Below are 5,453 nucleotides of genomic sequence, written 5' to 3'. Positions count from 1 at the left end.
CCCGACTCCCGGGCCCGCCCTCTTCCCAGCAAGGCCTCTCCCGCCTGAACTCTCGCAGTGCTTCCCCCGTGCGGCTCAGGGCGCTCGCAGTGAAGTCCCCGCTCCTGCCAGGGCCTCCCGGGCGGCCCCGGCCCCCCTCTCTAGACTCGCTTTGCAGAGGGGCAGGTGCATGTGGGGCTGGAGCGTTGGGCAACTTTCATCCTTCTCCTCTTCCCAACTGCCCAACTTCTGCGAGGTGCCCCTGTACGTTTGTTGCTCCAACGGACGTTTACTGAGCGCCTACCATATGCCGGGTGCCAGAAGAATGTAGACAGTGAAACAATCCTTCTGTAAATAGCCGGTAAGATCTGACAGGCTCTGTTGTAAAGCACTGCATGTAGTAATTTATCTAACCCTCCCAGCGACCCTCCGAAGGAGCTTTAGTACTATCACTCATGTCACAGATGAGGAAACAGAGGCACCGAGGGGCAACTTGCTGGGAACCATGCAGCAGGTGTGGGATTTGAGCCCAGGCTCCATAGACCACTGACCACTGGACACCATAAAAGCCCCAATGGAGCTAAACAGAAGGGAAGAATGCTTCAAGAATAAAGTATTTCAGGGAACAAGAGGTCCCAAGAAGAAAATAAAGCAGAGAGGGATGTATTAGGCCAGTGGGGTGGGTGGTTGAAAGGTGTCCCTGATGAAGACACATTTGAGCTGATCCTGAAGAGAATATGGGGGAAGACTAGTTCACGGAGGAAAAACAGCAAGTGCAAGGGCCCTGGGGTGGCATGTCGGAGGAATTGTCTGAAGGCTAGCTTGGCCGGAGAGCCTTGAGGAAGGGAGAATGGGAGGAGGTAAGGTGAGAGGAGGTGCAGACTCAGGCTGCGAAGTGCTGCGGACCCAGAGGACAACTGGACCCCATCTTAGCCTCAAGGAGCTCCTGGTCTTAGAGTAGAGGCAGACTCCTCACAGCCAAGGGCAGCCCAACAGCTCGGCTGTGCTGGAGGGTGAGTAAGGGTTGGCTTCCTAGGGGAGGGAACACAGCGCTCCAATTTTCTTTCATTATTTTTCATGCACTTAGTTTTTCTTGGCCCTGCTGTGTGCCCACCCTGTGAAAGGTGCTGATGACACACATATGTAGACATGAAATAAATAAGGGTCCTGCTTTCTGAGATCTTCTAACTAAAGTATGACAGTAGACAAGCTGGGGGGTCAAAGATGGCTTCCCGGAGGACGTGGCCTCTGACGGTCCCTCCAAAGGTCAGTGCAGACAAGGGAAGGAAAAGAGAAAGGCATTCAGGCAGAGGGGGTGGGGTGAGCAAATACCTAGGGGCGAGAAAATAATTTAGCTGCAATAATTTGGCATCTGTGTGTTAATGCTTCTGTGTGCCAGGGCCAGGGCTGGGGGCAGGAAGCAGTGAGAAATATAGAGCCATCCCCTGCTTTCCTAGCCCCGGGGTCAGACGGGGGACCCCCAACAGGTGACAAACGCAAGCAGTTAGGGTATAATGAACACTGAATGGGGGCAGTCCGGGCAGAAGGAGTGAGGCCTCAGAAGGGCCGGGAAGCTTGGCCAGAGAAGCTGTGAGTTCCAACAGGTCAGAGGGGAATTCTGTATTTCTTTTTTTAAGTTTTTATTTATTTATTTTGAGAGAGAGAAACGGAACATGAGCAGGGGAGGAGCGGAGAGAGAGAATCCCAAGCAGGCTCTGCACTGAGCCCAACACGGGACTTGATCTTACGAACCATAAGATCACAACCTGAGCCAAAATCAAGAGCCGGCCGCTTACCCCACTGAGCCACCCAGGCGCCCGGGAATTCTGCATTTGGCATGAAGTCTGCGAAAACCAACAGGGGGCCAGCCATAGGCATTGCGTCACTGACCAAGGTTTGGTCCTGCCTAGAAAGGCGTGCACGCACAGTCACTCCCACCCTCACACCCACTCCCTCACATTCTCCCAGCACGTTCACACGCATCCGTTCACACTCATGGATGCTCACATCCTCTCATGCCTGCACACATTCATACCCATCCACGTGCCCTCATCCCCCCCCCCCCGTGTTCACATTGACTTACACTCATCCACACACTCCACATGTTCACAGTGGTGCACAGTCACACGGGCACATACATTCACACCCACGCACAAGGACTCAAACGCACATATAGCTGATGCTTGAATGACATGGAATGTTAGGGGCACAGACGCTGCAGCAGTGGAAAATCCACGTATAATTTTTGACTCCCCACAAACAACTCTTAATACCCTCCTGTTGACCAAAGCCTTACAGATAACACCGTTGATGAAACCGTAGTTTGCATGTTGTGCAGTATTATGTGCTGTATTTTTAGAATAAAGTAAGCTAGAGGGGCGCCTGGGGGGCTCAGCCGCTTAAGCATCCGACTTCTTATTTCAGTTCAGGTCTTGATTTTATGGTTCCTGGGTTCGAGCCCTGCATCAGGCTCTGTGCTGACAGGGTGAAGCCTGCGTGGGATTCTCTCTCTTGATTTCTCCCTCTCTCTCTCTCTCTCTCTCTCTCTCTCTCTCTCTCTCCCCCCCCCCTCTGCCCTTCCTCTACTCTCTCTCTCCAAATAAATAGACATTTTTAAAAAGCTTTTAATAAAAAAAATAAAGTAAGCTAGAGCAAAGAAAATGTTATTAAGAAAGTCATAAGGAAGGGACACCGGGGTGGCTCAGTCAGTTCCCCTCCGGGACTCCCAAATTGGTTTTCTGCGCTTTTAAGTCAACCTCACTCTTCAAAATTGCCACCAACCCACCTGTGTCCGCAGACCAAGTCTACTACTTACTGACCGTGGGACTCTGGGCAGCGGGGTCACTGTCACTGTGCCTCTGTTTCCACATTTGCCCTGTGGGGTCCTGACGGGCTGCTTCCTAGGACCAGGTGAGGCGAAATGCCTGAATGCACGTAAAGTGCTTGCAACAATGCCCTGCACATAGTAGGTGCTCAGTGAATGTTAATCATTGTTCCTATCAGAATGAAGTTCAGGATGAGGCCTTTCCCTCAGCGCGTTTGCTTCCTTGTGAATGGAGAGGGCCGGGGAACACTGGAAAGACAAGACAGGGAAGATCAGACCACGTGTGGCGTGGTCCTACGGGAAGACTCAAGAAATCGGGGGCAGGGAACACGGGAATTCTTTGCATGATTCTTGCCACCTGTCTGTAAGTCTGAAATGATGTCAAAATAGGAGTTAAAGAGAACAGGGAATTGTCCCGAGGCCCCAGGGGCAATAAATGTGAAGTTAGTCATTTTGAATACGGTTTCGTTATTCAAATTCACCTGCCCATGCTGTGCAGCCTTTATCAGGGGCTGCTCTGTGTCAGGCCGTGCGGGGAGCCTGGAGACCCCCCAGAGAAGCAACAGCCAGTCCCTTCACCCAGGGGGTTCCCAAGTGTGGCTTCCACACAAATTCAGCTCATGGGATATAGTAACACACTTCTTGTAAGCCGATCTCTCAGGCTTTAAAGGAGTAATAAAGATTAATACACGTGTGTAACAACAGGTGTAGACTGACAGAAAAACGTATAGCGCCGACAGTCCCCTCGTCCCTCCCTCCCATGAGCACAGTTTCCCGCATTACTAATGTCTTGCCTTAATGTGGTGTATTTGCTCCGGTTAGTGACCCATATTTACGCATTATTATACTTAGCCAAAGTCTGTGGTTTACATTCCCATCCACTCCTTTTGACAAGATTGGGTTTGGACAGATGCATAATGACTTGTATCCACGAATCGATAGCAACATGAACTTTGGAACCCACTGATCTGTTTACTGTTCCTACAGTTTTTTCCTTTCCAGAACGTGATGCAAGTGGTTCCAGGGGCATATAGACTCTTATGACTGGCTTCTTTCACTTAGCAATATGCTTTTAGGATTCTTCCGTGTCTTTTTGTGGCTTTGATAGTTTTTTTTTCCCTTTTTCTTTCTTTATCTTTAAGCACTGAATACTATTCTATCGCCTAGATGTACCACATTTATTCATTCACCTGTTGCCGGACCCCTCGGTTGCTTTCGGTCTTGGACAGTTAGGAATAAAGTTGGTAGGGGCACCTGGTTGGCTCAGTCAGTTAAGTGTCCGACTTCAGCTCAGGTCATGATCTCCTGGTTTGTGAGTTTGAGCCTTGTGTCGGGCTCTGTGCTGACAGCTTGGAGCCTGGAACCTACTTTGGATTCTGTGTCTCCCTCTCTCTCTGCTCCTCCCCTGCTCACACTCTGTCTTTCCTTCAAAAATAAATAAACATCAAAAAAAAAAAAAGGATTAAAGCTGCTAAAAGCACTTGTGTGCAAGTTTTGTGTGGATGTGTTTTCAACTCCTTTGGGTAAATACTGAGGAGTGTAATTGCTGGGTCAAATGGTTAGAGAATGTTTCGCTTTGGAAGGAACTTTGAAACACTCTTCCAAAATGTCCCTCCCAGTTTGTGTGGTTACCAGCCATGAAAGAGACGTCCTGCTGCTTTGCATTCTTGCCAGCATTTGGTGTGGTCAGTGTTTTTGGATCCTAGCTTGTCTGGGAGAGGTGCAGTGGCATATCATTAAAAAATGTTTTTTTAATGTTTATTTATTTTTGAGAAAGAGAGAGAGAGAGAGAGACAGAGTGTGAGCAGGGGAGGGGCGGAGAGAGGGAGACACAGAATCTGAAGCAGGCTCCAGGCTCTGATCTGTCAGCACAGAGTCCAACATGGGGCTTGAACCCACAAACCACGAAATCATGACCTGAGCTGCAGTCGGATGCTTTACCGACTGAGCCACACAGGTGCCCCATATCATTGTTATTTTAATTTGCAATTCTCCTAAGGAGCATCTTTTTACATGCTTATTTTTCATCTCTTAGGTTACTGATTTTAGAGTTTTCTTTCTTCTTTCTTCCTTCCTTCCTTCCTTCCTTCCTTCCTTCCTTCCTTCCTTCCTTTCTTTAATTTAGAAAGAACGTGATGGGTATGCGGGAGAAGGGCAGAGGAAGAGACAGAGAGAGAGAGAGAAGAAAGAGAGAGAGAGAGAAAATCTTAAGCAGTCTCCACACTAAGCGCGGACTTGATCCCACAATCCTGGGACCATGATCTGATCTGAAATCAAGAGTCAGATCTTCAACTCACTGAGCCACCCAGGCTCCCCAAGTTTTCTTAATTTCTAACTAAGAAATAATTTCTTAATTTAGTATCTGCTTTCAATGCTATAGATTTCATTCAAAGCACTTCTTTCACCACACCTCACAAAATTTGACAAGTCTTGTTTTTATTTTCATTTATTTAAAAATATTTCAGGGGCACCTAGGTGGCTCAGTTGGTTAAGTGTCCGATTCTTGATTTCAACTCAGGGCATGATCTCAATCATGAGATTGAGCCCTTCATTGGGCTCTATAGTGACAGTGAGGAGCCTGCTTGGGATTTTCTCTCTCTCTCTCTCTCTCTTTCTCTTTCTCTCTGCCCTTCACCACTTATGATTGTTC

Source organism: Suricata suricatta, chromosome 8 (genome assembly GCF_006229205.1).
Source record: "Suricata suricatta isolate VVHF042 chromosome 8, meerkat_22Aug2017_6uvM2_HiC, whole genome shotgun sequence".
NCBI classification, from domain to species: domain Eukaryota; kingdom Metazoa; phylum Chordata; class Mammalia; order Carnivora; family Herpestidae; genus Suricata; species Suricata suricatta.
This window is presented reverse-complemented; position numbering follows the sequence as displayed.